General features: G+C 48.0%; 6 non-coding genes across 6 annotated transcripts; 4 read left to right on the forward strand and 2 right to left on the reverse strand.

Annotated features, from left to right (window-relative positions):
- Window positions 1–61: 61 nt before the first annotated feature.
- Window positions 62–133, forward strand: TRNAE-UUC (transfer RNA glutamic acid (anticodon UUC)). Its single transcript has one exon. It is a non-coding gene; the product is annotated as a tRNA-Glu (tRNA).
- A 1,933-nt stretch (window positions 134–2,066) lies between these two features.
- TRNAM-CAU (transfer RNA methionine (anticodon CAU)) lies at window positions 2,067–2,139 on the reverse strand. Its single transcript has one exon. It is a non-coding gene; the product is annotated as a tRNA-Met (tRNA).
- A 120-nt stretch (window positions 2,140–2,259) lies between these two features.
- TRNAE-UUC (transfer RNA glutamic acid (anticodon UUC)) lies at window positions 2,260–2,331 on the forward strand. The gene has a single exon. It is a non-coding gene; the product is annotated as a tRNA-Glu (tRNA).
- Window positions 2,332–4,278: 1,947 nt separating this feature from the next.
- On the reverse strand, window positions 4,279–4,351 carry TRNAM-CAU (transfer RNA methionine (anticodon CAU)). The gene has a single exon. It is a non-coding gene; the product is annotated as a tRNA-Met (tRNA).
- A 120-nt stretch (window positions 4,352–4,471) lies between these two features.
- On the forward strand, window positions 4,472–4,543 carry TRNAE-UUC (transfer RNA glutamic acid (anticodon UUC)). Its single transcript has one exon. It is a non-coding gene; the product is annotated as a tRNA-Glu (tRNA).
- A 2,140-nt stretch (window positions 4,544–6,683) lies between these two features.
- On the forward strand, window positions 6,684–6,755 carry TRNAE-UUC (transfer RNA glutamic acid (anticodon UUC)). The gene has a single exon. It is a non-coding gene; the product is annotated as a tRNA-Glu (tRNA).
- The last annotated feature ends 7,698 nt before the right edge of the window (window positions 6,756–14,453 follow it).

The raw sequence follows: 14,453 nt of genomic DNA on the forward strand, positions 1-14,453 counted from the left end.
GTGGCACATCTTTTTTTCCCTTTGGTTTTCTCTATTTTTCTCAAAACAAGGCAGCTACTTTTCCCATATGGTCTAGCGGTTAGGATTCCTGGTTTTCACCCAGGCGGCCCGGGTTCGACTCCCGGTATGGGAAAAGCAAGTCCTTTTAACGACCCGCACACTCCTAGTGCTGAAACCTCAAAGCTGTTTTTCCATTGTAACCTCCAATCATTCCCTTGTTGTCAAAATACCAAGGGTCAAAGCCAGGGATGAAGACAAGACAGGTCAAGCCGGGTCAGGACAGGAAATGAAATACTATCAGGAACACAGGAACTCACAGGGCAAGCTGAAGTTCATCCAGCAACTAATGGCTCATGCACGCGCTTTGGCGTACGTATATGCGCACTGACACATGAATAATATCAGGATCACAGGAACTCACAGGGGAAGCTGAAGATCATCCAGCAACTAATGGCTTATGCTGCTAGCTTTAAATAGGCCACTGGGCACCAGAAATTGTCACGCATTGTGTGCGCTTTGGCGTACGCACATGCGTACTAGCACATGAAGTTTCTCGGCCGTTCTCGCTCTTCTGCACATTTGCATTGGCAAATATCTATGTGCCAATCTTCTGCAAACCATTCTCTGACAGAGACATCATCTTTTTTTTCCACACCTTTGAAAAAGCCCTTTTGAATTCCTCGGTGCTTTTTTCTTTCTGTGTGATGAAACTAAGGGAAGCATGTCACATAGATGGAAAATGCCTCTGTTGTTCCAGGATGAGTAGACATTGTATCTTGCAAGGTCTGTTGGATGCAGAGCTAAAGATTTTAGCTGGGTGGAATATGGTGGAAGGCAAAAGAGCACTGAAAGCTTGATCTTCCGGTCAATGTTCCATCCATATGGTTTCCTACAAGACCTAAGGGATGAAGAGTAGTGTTTTTCATAGATTAAGGACCCCAAGGCTCACAAAATGGTTAGAGAGTAGTGCCCCGTGTGAGGATCAAACTCACGACCTTCAGATTATGAGACTGACGCGCTACCTGCTGCGCTAACGAGGCCAATTAGTGAAAGTGATATGTGTGTCATAGCTGGCCACCATACTTGGAAGCTGATGGCGGTGGCACATCTTTTTTTCTCTTTGGTTTTCTCTATTTTTCTCAAAACAAGGCAGCTAGTTTTCCCATATGGTCTAGCGGTTAGGATTCCTGGTTTTCACCCAGGCGGCCCGTTTTTGACTCCCGGTATGGGAAATGCAAGTCCTTTTAACGACCCGCACACTCCTAGTGCTGAAACCTCAAAGCTGTTTTTCCATTGTAACCTCCAATCATTCCCTTGTTGTCAAAGTACCAAGGGTCAAAGCCAGGGATGCAGACAAGACAGGTCAAGCCGGGTCAGGACAGGAAATGAAATACTATCAGGAACACAGGAACTCACAGGGCAAGCTGAAGTTCATCCAGCAACTAATGGCTCATGCACGCGCTTTGGCGTACGTATATGCGCACTGACACATGAATAATATCAGGATCACAGGAACTCACAGGGGAAGCTGAAGATCATCCAGCAACTAATGGCTTATGCTGCTAGCTTTAAATAGGCCACTGGGCACCAGAAATTGTCACGCATTGTGTGCGCTTTGGCGTACGCACATGCGTACTAGCACATGAAGTTTCTCGACCGTTCTCGCTCTTCTGCACATTTGCATTGGCAAATATCTATGTGCCAATCTTCTGCAAACCATTCTCTGACAGAGACATCATCTTTTTTTTCCACACCTTTGAAAAAGCCCTTTTGAATTCCTCGGTGCTTTGTTCTTTCTGTGTGATGAAACTAAGGGAAGCATGTCACATAGATGGAAAATGCCTCTGTTGTTCCAGGATGAGTAGACATTGTATCTTGCAAGGTCTGTTGGATGCAGAGCTAAAGATTTTAGCTGGGTGGAATATGGTGGAAGGCAAAAGAGCATTGAAAGCTTGATCTTCCGGTCAATTTTCCATCTATATGGTTTCCTACAAGACCTAAGGGATGAAGAGTAGTGTTTTTCATAGATTAAGGACCCCAAGGCTCACAAAATGGTTAGAGAGTAGTGCCCCGTGTGAGGATCGAACTCACGACCTTCAGATTATGAGACTGACGCGCTACCTGCTGCGCTAACGAGGCCAATTAGTGAAAGTGATATGTGTGTCATAGCTGGCCACCATACTTGGAAGCTGATGGCGGTGGCACATCTTTTTTTCCCTTTGGTTTTCTCTATTTTTCTCAAAACAAGGCAGCTAGTTTTCCCATATGGTCTAGCGGTTAGGATTCCTGGTTTTCACCCAGGCGGCCCGGGTTCGACTCCCGGTATGGGAAATGCAAGTCCTTTTAACGACCCGCACACTCCTAGTGCTGAAACCTCAAAGCTGTTTTTCCATTGTAACCTCCAATCATTCCCTTGTTGTCAAAGTACCAAAGGTCAAAGCCAGGGATGCAGACAAGACAGGTCAAGCCGGGTCAGGACAGGAAATGAAATACTATCAGGAACACAGGAACTCACAGGGCAAGCTGAAGTTCATCCAGCAACTAATGGCTCATGCACGCGCTTTGGCGTACGTATATGTGCACTGGCACATGAATTTTCACACATGAATAATATCAGGATCACAGGAACTCACAGGGGAAGCTGAAGATCATCCAGCAACTAATGGCTTATGCTGCTAGCTTTAAATAGGCCACTGGGCACCAGAAATTGTCACGCATTGTGTGCGCTTTGGCGTATGCACATGCGTACTAGCACATGAAGTTTCTCGGCCGTTCTCGCTCTTCTGCACATTTGCATTGGCAAATATCTATGTGCCAATCTTCTGCAAACCATTCTCTGACAGAGACATCATCTTTTTTTTCCACACCTTTGAAAAAGCCCTTTTGAATTCCTCGGTGCTTTGTTCTTTCTGTGTGATGAAACTAAGGGAAGCATGTCACATAGATGGAAAATGCCTCTGTTGTTCCAGGATGAGTAGACATTGTATCTTGCAAGGTCTGTTGGATGCAGAGCTAAAGATTTTAGCTGGGTGGAATATGGTGGAAGGCAAAAGAGCACTGAAAGCTTGATCTTCCGGTCAATTTTCTATCCATATGGTTTCCTACAAGACCTAAGGGATGAAGAGTAGTGTTTTTCATAGATTAAGGACCCCAAGGCTCACAAAATGGTTAGAGAGTAGTGCCCCGTGTGAGGATCAAACTCACGACCTTCAGATTATGAGACTGACGCGCTACCTGCTGCGCTAACGAGGCCAATTAGTGAAAGTGATATGTGTGTCATAGCTGGCCACCATACTTGGAAGCTGATGGCGGTGGCACATCTTTTTTTCCCTTTGGTTTTCTCTATTTTTCTCAAAACAAGGCAGCTAGTTTTCCCATATGGTCTAGCGGTTAGGATTCCTGGTTTTCACCCAGGCGGCCCGTTTTTGACTCCCGGTATGGGAAATGCAAGTCCTTTTAACGACCCGCACACTCCTAGTGCTGAAACCTCAAAGCTGTTTTTCCATTGTAACCTCCAATCATTCCCTTGTTGTCAAAGTACCAAGGGTCAAAGCCAGGGATGCAGACAAGACAGGTCAAGCCGGGTCAGGACAGGAAATGAAATACTATCAGGAACACAGGAACTCACAGGGCAAGCTGAAGTTCATCCAGCAACTAATGGCTCATGCACGCGCTTTGGCGTACGTATATGCGCACTGACACATGAATAATATCAGGATCACAGGAACTCACAGGGGAAGCTGAAGATCATCCAGCAACTAATGGCTTATGCTGCTAGCTTTAAATAGGCCACTGGGCACCAGAAATTGTCACGCATTGTGTGCGCTTTGGCGTACGCACATGCGTACTAGCACATGAAGTTTCTCGACCGTTCTCGCTCTTCTGCACATTTGCATTGGCAAATATCTATGTGCCAATCTTCTGCAAACCATTCTCTGACAGAGACATCATCTTTTTTTTCCACACCTTTGAAAAAGCCCTTTTGAATTCCTCGGTGCTTTGTTCTTTCTGTGTGATGAAACTAAGGGAAGCATGTCACATAGATGGAAAATGCCTCTGTTGTTCCAGGATGAGTAGACATTGTATCTTGCAAGGTCTGTTGGATGCAGAGCTAAAGATTTTAGCTGGGTGGAATATGGTGGAAGGCAAAAGAGCATTGAAAGCTTGATCTTCCGGTCAATTTTCCATCTATATGGTTTCGTACAAGACCTAAGGGATGAAGAGTAGTGTTTTTCATAGATTAAGGACCCCAAGGCTCACAAAATGGTTAGAGAGTAGTGCCCCGTGTGAGGATCGAACTCACGACCTTCAGATTATGAGACTGACGCGCTACCTGCTGCGCTAACGAGGCCAATTAGTGAAAGTGATATGTGTGTCATAGCTGGCCACCATACTTGGAAGCTGATGGCGGTGGCACATCTTTTTTTCCCTTTGGTTTTCTCTATTTTTCTCAAAACAAGGCAGCTAGTTTTCCCATATGGTCTAGCGGTTAGGATTCCTGGTTTTCACCCAGGCGGCCCGGGTTCGACTCCCGGTATGGGAAATGCAAGTCCTTTTAACGACCCGCACACTCCTAGTGCTGAAACCTCAAAGCTGTTTTTCCATTGTAACCTCCAATCATTCCCTTGTTGTCAAAGTACCAAAGGTCAAAGCCAGGGATGCAGACAAGACAGGTCAAGCCGGGTCAGGACAGGAAATGAAATACTATCAGGAACACAGGAACTCACAGGGCAAGCTGAAGTTCATCCAGCAACTAATGGCTCATGCACGCGCTTTGGCGTACGTATATGTGCACTGGCACATGAATTTTCACACATGAATAATATCAGGATCACAGGAACTCACAGGGGAAGCTGAAGATCATCCAGCAACTAATGGCTTATGCTGCTAGCTTTAAATAGGCCACTGGGCACCAGAAATTGTCACGCATTGTGTGCGCTTTGGCGTATGCACATGCGTACTAGCACATGAAGTTTCTCGGCCGTTCTCGCTCTTCTGCACATTTGCATTGGCAAATATCTATGTGCCAATCTTCTGCAAACCATTCTCTGACAGAGACATCATCTTTTTTTTCCACACCTTTGAAAAAGCCCTTTTGAATTCCTCGGTGCTTTGTTCTTTCTGTGTGATGAAACTAAGGGAAGCATGTCACATAGATGGAAAATGCCTCTGTTGTTCCAGGATGAGTAGACATTGTATCTTGCAAGGTCTGTTGGATGCAGAGCTAAAGATTTTAGCTGGGTGGAATATGGTGGAAGGCAAAAGAGCACTGAAAGCTTGATCTTCCGGTCAATTTTCTATCCATATGGTTTCCTACAAGACCTAAGGGATGAAGAGTAGTGTTTTTCATAGATTAAGGACCCCAAGGCTCACAAAATGGTTAGAGAGTAGTGCCCCGTGTGAGGATCAAACTCACGACCTTCAGATTATGAGACTGACGCGCTACCTGCTGCGCTAACGAGGCCAATTAGTGAAAGTGATATGTGTGTCATAGCTGGCCACCATACTTGGAAGCTGATGGCGGTGGCACATCTTTTTTTCCCTTTGGTTTTCTCTATTTTTCTCAAAACAAGGCAGCTAGTTTTCCCATATGGTCTAGCGGTTAGGATTCCTGGTTTTCACCCAGGCGGCCCGGGTTCCACTCCCGGTATGGGAAATGCAAGTCCTTTTAACGACCCGCACACTCCTAGTGCTGAAACCTCAAAGCTGTTTTTCCATTGTAACCTCCAATCATTCCCTTGTTGTCAAAGTACCAAGGGTCAAAGCCAGGGATGCAGACAAGACAGGTCAAGCCGGGTCAGGACAGGAAATGAAATACTATCAGGAACACAGGAACTCACAGGGCAAGCTGAAGTTCATCCAGCAACTAATGGCTCATGCACGCGCTTTGGCGTACGTATATGCGCACTGACACATGAATAATATCAGGATCACAGGAACTCACAGGGGAAGCTGAAGATCATCCAGCAACTAATGGCTTATGCTGCTAGCTTTAAATAGGCCACTGGGCACCAGAAATTGTCACGCATTGTGTGCGCTTTGGCGTACGCACATGCGTACTAGCACATGAAGTTTCTCGGCCGTTCTCGCTCTTCTGCACATTTGCATTGGCAAATATCTATGTGCCAATCTTCTGCAAACCATTCTCTGACAGAGACATCATCTTTTTTTTCCACACCTTTGAAAAAGCCCTTTTGAATTCCTCGGTGCTTTGTTCTTTCTGTGTGATGAAACTAAGGGAAGCATGTCACATAGATGGAAAATGCCTCTGTTGTTCCAGGATGAGTAGATATTGTATCTTGCAAGGTCTGTTGGATGCAGAGCTAAAGATTTTAGCTGGGTGGAATATGGTGGAAGGCAAAAGAGCACTGAAAGCTTGATCTTCCGGTCAATTTTCCATCCATATGGTTTCCTACAAGACCTAAGGGATGAAGAGTAGTGTTTTTCATAGATTAAGGACCCCAAGGCTCACAAAATGGTTAGAGAGTAGTGCCCCGTGTGAGGATAAAACTCACGACCTTCAGATTATGAGACTGACGCGCTACCTGCTGCGCTAACGAGGCCAATTAGTGAAAGTGATATCTGTGTCATAGCTGGCCACCATACTTGGAAGCTGATGGCGGTGGCACATCTTTTTTTCCCTTCGGTTTTCTCTATTTTTCTCAAAACAAGGCAGCTAGTTTTCCCATATGGTCTAGCGGTTAGGATTCCTGGTTTTCACCCAGGCGGCCCGGGTTCGACTCCCGGTATGGGAAATGCAAGTCCTTTTAACGACCCGCACACTCCTAGTGCTGAAACCTCAAAGCTGTTTTTCCATTGTAACCTCCAATCATTCCCTTGTTGTCAAAGTACCAAGGGTCAAAGCCAGGGATGCAGACAAGACAGGTCAAGCCGGGTCAGGACAGGAAATGAAATACTATCAGGAACACAGGAACTCACAGGGCAAGCTGAAGTTCATCCAGCAACTAATGGCTCATGCACGCGCTTTGGCGTACGTATATGCGCACTGGCACATGAATTTTCACACATGAATAATATCAGGATCACAGGAACTCACAGGGGAAGCTGAAGATCATCCAGCAACTAATGGCTTATGCTGCTAGCTTTAAATAGGCCACTGGGCACCAGAAATTGTCACGCATTGTGTACGCTTTGGCGTACGCACATGCGTACCAGCACATGAAGTTTCTCGGCCGTTCTCGCTCTTCTGCACATTTGCATTGGCAAATATCTATGTGCCAATCTTCTGCAAACCATTCTCTGACAGAGACATCATCTTTTTTTTCCACACCTTTGAACAAGCCCTTTTGAATTCCTTGGTGCTTTGTTCTTTCTGTGTGATGAAACTAAGGGAAGCATGTCACATAGATGGAAAATGCCTCTGTTGTTCCAGGATGAGTAGACATTGTATCTTGCAAGGTCTGTTGGATGCAGAGCTAAAGATTTTAGCTGGGTGGAATATGGTGGAAGGCAAAAGAGCACTGAAAGCTTGATCTTCCGGTCAATGTTCCATCCATATGGTTTCCTACAAGACCTAAGGGATGAAGAGTAGTGATGGCCGAACGGTTCGCCCGGCGGTCGTTTCGCGGCGAATTTCCGACATTCGCGGTCCGCACGTTCGAACGCCTTTTTCCGTCGTTCGCCGCGGCGGACTTACGTGTTTAATGTATACAAGAACTTTAACCTTTGGTGACACGTTTATCATGTGATACAGGACAGCCAATTGAGACATGACAGCACATGGACACTTGTACATTCCCCCTAACCTATAAATACACCCGATCCGGTGGCCATTTTACATTCTTTCTTCTGTTAAGATAGGGACAGGTTCCTGTGTGGAGTAGGGAGAGATAAACCACTAGCTATTTGGTACACAAAAGTTCTTTTCAGGACTGGTATAGGTGTTAGGTGTTGATAGGTTTGCTGTGCTGCTGATTCTTGCAGCAGCCTGAGTGTCTTTTGTTAGTTTAGAGAAAGGGAAAGGACGGTGTATGCTACAGGGACAGCCAGATTAGTCTTTCATCATCATCATCATCATCATCATCATTAGCTGTTACTATCAAGGTCCACAAAAGAGCTGTTCCAGTAACCACTAATCGTTCTCTTTTTTTGCCAATTTGTATAGGGACAGGAAGGAAGCAGTGTTGTCAGGCAGTGAGGGTAATTTTAAAGACTTGCTGTTATTATTAGTTCCACAAAGGTTCTTTTCAGGACTGGTATCAGTGGTACAGTAATAGGCTTGTACATGTATAATATTCTTTCTTCCAAATATAGAAAGGATATTATACTTGACTGCTGCCCTTCTGCTGCAGTCTGCTAAACATTCACAACTCACTTGTTCCACAAAAGTTCTTATAAGGACTGGTAACTTGGTATAGGGTGCTACGGTACATAGGCTTGAGTGCGGTACAGTCTGCTGTTCTGTAAGGACCGCTATCGGTCCACAATAGATAGGGTTGACGTGCACCACTGCTGACCGCTGCCCTATACTGCAGCAGTCCTTCAGCGGTATAGGGACTGACGTACAGTCTGCTAAACACTAACACACAACCTGCTTGGTCCACAAAAGTTCTTATAAGGACTGGTAACTTGGTATAGGGTGCTACGGTACATAGGCTTGAGTGCGGTACAGTCTGCTGTTCTGTAAGGACCGCTATCGGTCCACAATAGATAGGGTTGACGTGCACCACTGCTGACCGCTCACCTATACTGCAGCAGTCCTTCAGCGGTATAGGGACTGACGTACAGTCTGCTAATCACTAACACACAACCTGCTTGTTCCACAAAAGTTCTTATAAGGACTGGTAACTTGGTATAGGGTGCTACGGTACATAGGCTTGAGTGCGGTACAGTCTGCTGTTCTGTAAGGACCGCTATCGGTCCACAATAGATAGGGTTGACGTGCACCACTGCTGACCGCTGCCCTATACTGCAGCAGTCCTTCAGCGGTATAGGGACTGACGTACAGTCTGCTAAACACTAATACACAACCTGCTTGGTCCACAAAAGTTCTTATAAGGACTGGTAACTTGGTATAGGGTGCTACGGTACATAGGCTTGAGTGCGGTACAGTCTGCTGTTCTGTAAGGACCGCTATCGGTCCACAATAGATAGGGTTGACGTGCACCACTGCTGACCGCTCACCTATACTGCAGCAGTCCTTCAGCGGTATAGGGACTGACGTACAGTCTGCTAATCACTAACACACAACCTGCTTGTTCCACAAAAGTTCTTATAAGGACTGGTAACTTGGTATAGGGTGCTACGGTACATAGGCTTGAGTGCGGTACAGTCTGCTGTTCTGTAAGGACCGCTATCGGTCCACAATAGATAGGGTTGACGTGCACCACTGCTGACCGCTGCCCTATACTGCAGCAGTCCTTCAGCGGTATAGGGACTGACGTACAGTCTGCTAAACACTAATACACAACCTGCTTGGTCCACAAAAGTTCTTATAAGGACTGGTAACTTGGTATAGGGTGCTACGGTACATAGGCTTGAGTGCGGTACAGTCTGCTGTTCTGTAAGGACCGCTATCGGTCCACAATAGATAGGGTTGACGTGCACCACTGCTGACCGCTCACCTATACTGCAGCAGTCCTTCAGCGGTATAGGGACTGACGTACAGTCTGCTAATCACTAACACACAACCTGCTTGTTCCACAAAAGTTCTTATAAGGACTGGTAACTTGGTATAGGGTGCTACGGTACATAGGCTTGAGTGCGGTACAGTCTGCTGTTCTGTAAGGACCGCTATAGGTCCACAATAGATAGGGTTGACGTGCACCACTGCTGACCGCTCACCTATACTGCAGCAGTCCTTCAGCGGTATAGGGACTGACGTACAGTCTGCTAAACACTAATACACAACCTGCTTGGTCCACAAAAGTTCTTATAAGGACTGGTAACTTGGTATAGGGTGCTACGGTACATAGGCTTGAGTGCGGTACAGTCTGCTGTTCTGTAAGGACCGCTATCGGTCCACAATAGATAGGGTTGACGTGCACCACTGCTGACCGCTGCCCTATACTGCAGCAGTCCTTCAGCGGTATAGGGACTGACGTACAGTCTGCTAAACACTAATACACAACCTGCTTGGTCCACAAAAGTTCTTATAAGGACTGGTAACTTGGTATAGGGTGCTACGGTACATAGGCTTGAGTGCGGTACAGTCTGCTGTTCTGTAAGGACCGCTATCGGTCCACAATAGATAGGGTTGACGTGCACCACTGCTGACCGCTCACCTATACTGCAGCAGTCCTTCAGCGGTATAGGGACTGACGTACAGTCTGCTAATCACTAACACACAACCTGCTTGTTCCACAAAAGTTCTTATAAGGACTGGTAACTTGGTATAGGGTGCTACGGTACATAGGCTTGAGTGCGGTACAGTCTGCTGTTCTGTAAGGACCGCTATAGGTCCACAATAGATAGGGTTGACGTGCACCACTGCTGACCGCTCACCTATACTGCAGCAGTCCTTCAGCGGTATAGGGACTAAGAGTTTTGTCACAGGGTCATTTAAAAAATGACATGCAGAGGAAGAGGCAGGCCCTTCCGCAGGGGTGGTAGGGGTAGGGCAGGAGCAACAGGCTTGAGCCAAAGTGGGAAGTTGCAGAAGGTGCGTTCAATTACTTTAAAGGATGCACCAGACTTGGTTGAGTGGCTCGCTCAGCCTTACTCTTCTGCACCCTCCTCATCCTCTCGATCTGCACCCTCTTCTTCACTCTCTGCTATGTGCACCCCCAAAGACACTACCACCAACAACACGACCACCACCACCACCACCACATACCTTCCGCTTGAGTCACTGGAATTATTTTCCGATCCATATCAAGAGGACATTTCTGATGCGCAGCCACTCTTGGTATTGGATCAGGAAGAGGAGGTAGCAACAAGCGCTACTCAGCAGTCTGACGCCAGTACCCAGATCAGCCCAAGGAGGAGGTTGGTCCCCGGGGTTGCTGCCTACTCCGAGATCTCTACTTATAGCGGTGGGGAAGGTGACGTTGATGATGACGTGTCTAGTGATGTCACGTGGGTGCCCACAAGAGAGGAAGAGGAGGGGAGTTCAGAGGGAGATATGGACCAGCAGATAGGGAGGAGAAGCAGCAATGACTTACATTGCACAGCAGGGACAAAGCAGACTGCAAATGTATCAGGAGCGAGTCATCGACCATGTACGGTCACATCTGGCGCTCCCAGGACACCGGCACATGGCTCCGCAGTGTGGGCTTTTTTTAACGTGTCCGCTGCTGACAATAGCGTTGCCATCTGCAATCTTTGCAGTCAACGCGTTAGTCGCGGTAAGCCCAATACTCACCTAGGGACGACCGCCTTAAGAAGGCACATGAGCAGCCATCACCGAGCCCAGTGGGAGCAACGGAACACACAAAGCCACACTGCAGGCTCTCACCGTCCAGCCTCGTCTTCTACTTCTCCTTCTCCTCTCTCCTCACAATTGTCCTCCACTCCACCTTCCATCACGCCAAGCTCACATTTTTCTGCAAAAAGGCAGGCTTCCGTGGGCCTAATGTTTGAGCGTAAAAAAATGATGATGCCGGATAACCCTCTTGCCCAACGGTTGGCGGCTGGCTTGTCAGAACTCATAGCCCGCCAACTACTGCCATATAAACTGGTGGACTCGGAGGCCTTTCGCAAATTTGTGGCCATTGGAACACCACAATGGAAGGTCCCAGGAAGGAAGTATTTCTCAGAGAAGGGCATCCCAGAGCTATATGGCCATGTTCAGCGGCAAGTGAATGTATCTCTGGCACACAGTGTCGGTGCCAAGATACATCTGACCACAGACACGTGGTCTAGCAAACACGGGCAGGGAAGGTATATCAGTTTTACTGCCCACTGGGTGAACCTTCTGACGGCCGTCAAGCATGTAACCCGTGGCACCCGTGTAGATTTGGTTTTACCGCCACGGATTGCATGCAGGCCTGACTCTTCTTCTCCTCCTCCTACTCCATCCTCCTCCCTCTCCTCCTCAGCTGCCTCCTCCTTTTCCGCTGCTAGCGTCTCTTCCACTGCACCGCCCAAGCTCCCCAGAACCTATTCCACATGCCAGGTGAGACGTTGCCATGCCGTGCTGCGTCTGTTGTGCCTGGAAGCAAAGAGCCACACTGGCCCGGCACTCCTTTCAGCTTTGCGTTCACAGGCAGATGAGTGGCTAACACCGCTCAATTTGACAGTTGGTAAAGTGGTGTGTGACAACGGTGCCAATCTGCTTAGCGCATTGAAACAGGGCAAAATCACGCACGTGCCGTGCATGGCACACGTCTTAAACTTGGTCGTGCAGCGATTCCTTGTCAAATACCCTGGGGTCCAGGACATCTTGCGGCAGGCAAGGAAAATCTCGGCCCATTTCAGAAGATCTTACACGGCCATGGCTCGCCTTGCTGACATTCAGCGGCGACACCATCTGCCGGTCAGACGTCTTATTTGCGATTGCCCGACGCGATGGAACTCAACCTTCTATATGCTTGATAGGCTGCTCCAGCAGAAACGTGCAGTTAACGTCTACCTGTATGAACTCTGCGAAAGAAACGGTTCTGGGGAGCTGGGTTTTTTTTCACCGCGCCAGTGGCTGCTCATGCGCGACACATGCAGACTTCTGCGGCCATTTGAGGAGATCACCAAACTGGTCAGTCGCAGCCATGGCGCCATCAGTGACATGGTACCTTATGCCTTCTTTCTGGAGCGTGCATTGCGTCGTGTCATTGATCAGGCTGTGGAGGAGCAGGAGCGGGAAGATGAGGAAGTCGCAATGCTGGATGAATTCCCAGGGGGGGCTACTCTATCTGAGACAAGTCAACAACAGGAGTCTGATGAGGAGTCAGAGGAGGATGGTGCCGGGGCGGATGAGCAGGAGCAAGAAGAGCATGCTTTAAACCTTTCTGGGATCCCTGTTGTGCGAGGATGGGGAGAGGAGAATGAAGAGGACGACATTATCCTGGATGATGAGCAGGAGCCAGGCCACCACACCGCTTCCACTTTAGTGCAAATGGGGGCCTTCATGCTCCAGTGTTTTAATAGGGACCCCCGTATAAAAAGCATGAGGGTCAAGGACCAGTACTGGGTGGCAACGTACTTAGACCCCCGGTACAAACACAAAATGGCGGAAATGTTACCGCCGTCGCAGAGGGCTGTCAGAATGCAGCACTTCCAGGCCTTGCTTCGAGAAATGCTGCATTCTGCTTTTGCGTGCGCTGGCAGAGGAGCAATTCCCACTCCCAGAGAAGGATTTGCGGGTACCAATCCAACAGCGCCTGCAAGAAGAGGCCGGTTTGAAGATGTGTTGGTGACTTCGGATATGAGGTCATTCTTTCAGCCGACCCATCGACAGGTGTCATCCGGATCCAGCATCAGGGAACGCCTAGACCGTCAGGTGTCCGACTACATTGGGTTAACGGCCGATGTGGACGCTCTGAGGAGTGATGAACCCCTAGACTACTGGGTGGGCAGGCTTGACCTCTGGCCAGAGCTTGCCCAATTTGCAATCGAACTGTTGGCTTGCCCCTCATCCAGTGTCCTGTCCGAAAGGACGTTCAGCGCAGCAGGGGGGATTGTGACCGATAAGCGTACTCGCCTAGCTCACCACAGTGTTAACTACCTCACATTTCTAAAAATGAATGAGGCATGGATCTCGGAGGAATTCAACACATGTGACCAGTAGACCATGTATATGTCTATAAACTATTTTTTTAATCAAGCACACAGACCTTCTTAATTCATTTGGCTCACTTCCTTGACCCAAAAAAGCACACCGTACTATATGCCCCTACCCTCCTCTTTGAAGAGGTTGAGCGGTGTCATATTTCTACTGGGGCTGCTTATGATATCCCTGTGCTGTGCTGACTTCCTCCTGGGGGTTCTTATTATGAAGGGATCACACTATCCCTGTGCTGTGCTGACTTCCTCCTGGGGGTTCTTATTATGAGGGGATCACACCATCCCTGTGCTGTGCTGACTTCCTCCTGGGGCTGCTTACGGTGCTGCTGTCAGTGCTGTATGTCACGGTGCTGCTGTCAGCGCTGTATGTCACGGTGCTGCTGTCAGCGCTGTATGTCACGGTGCTGCTGTCAGCGCTGTATGTCACGGTGCTGCTGTCAGCGCTGTATGTCACGGTGCTGCTGTCAGCGCTGTATGTCACGGTGCTGCTGTCAGCGCTGTATGTCACGGTGCTGCTGTCAGTGCTCTGTATTACGGTGCTGCTGTCAGATGCCTCTATCACGGTGCATGTGTCATTCCGGTATGTCACGCTGCTGGTGATCATCTCCTGCACCCTCTTCTTTGCCTACCCTGGTCCCTGACCTTCCCTCTCCTCCATTGCCTTCATTAGCTCCATAGTCCTGAATTGTTAGAACAATTTCCCAAATAAAATAAAAATGCTTGTAGTTATCGATCCCAAATTCACCTCATACATGTATTATGTCATTGTCCAG

Source organism: Lithobates pipiens, unplaced genomic scaffold, assembly GCF_037356315.1.
Source record: "Lithobates pipiens isolate NorthernLeopardFrog02 unplaced genomic scaffold, aLitPip1_a1.2 Scaffold_8, whole genome shotgun sequence".
Lineage (NCBI taxonomy): Eukaryota > Metazoa > Chordata > Amphibia > Anura > Ranidae > Lithobates > Lithobates pipiens.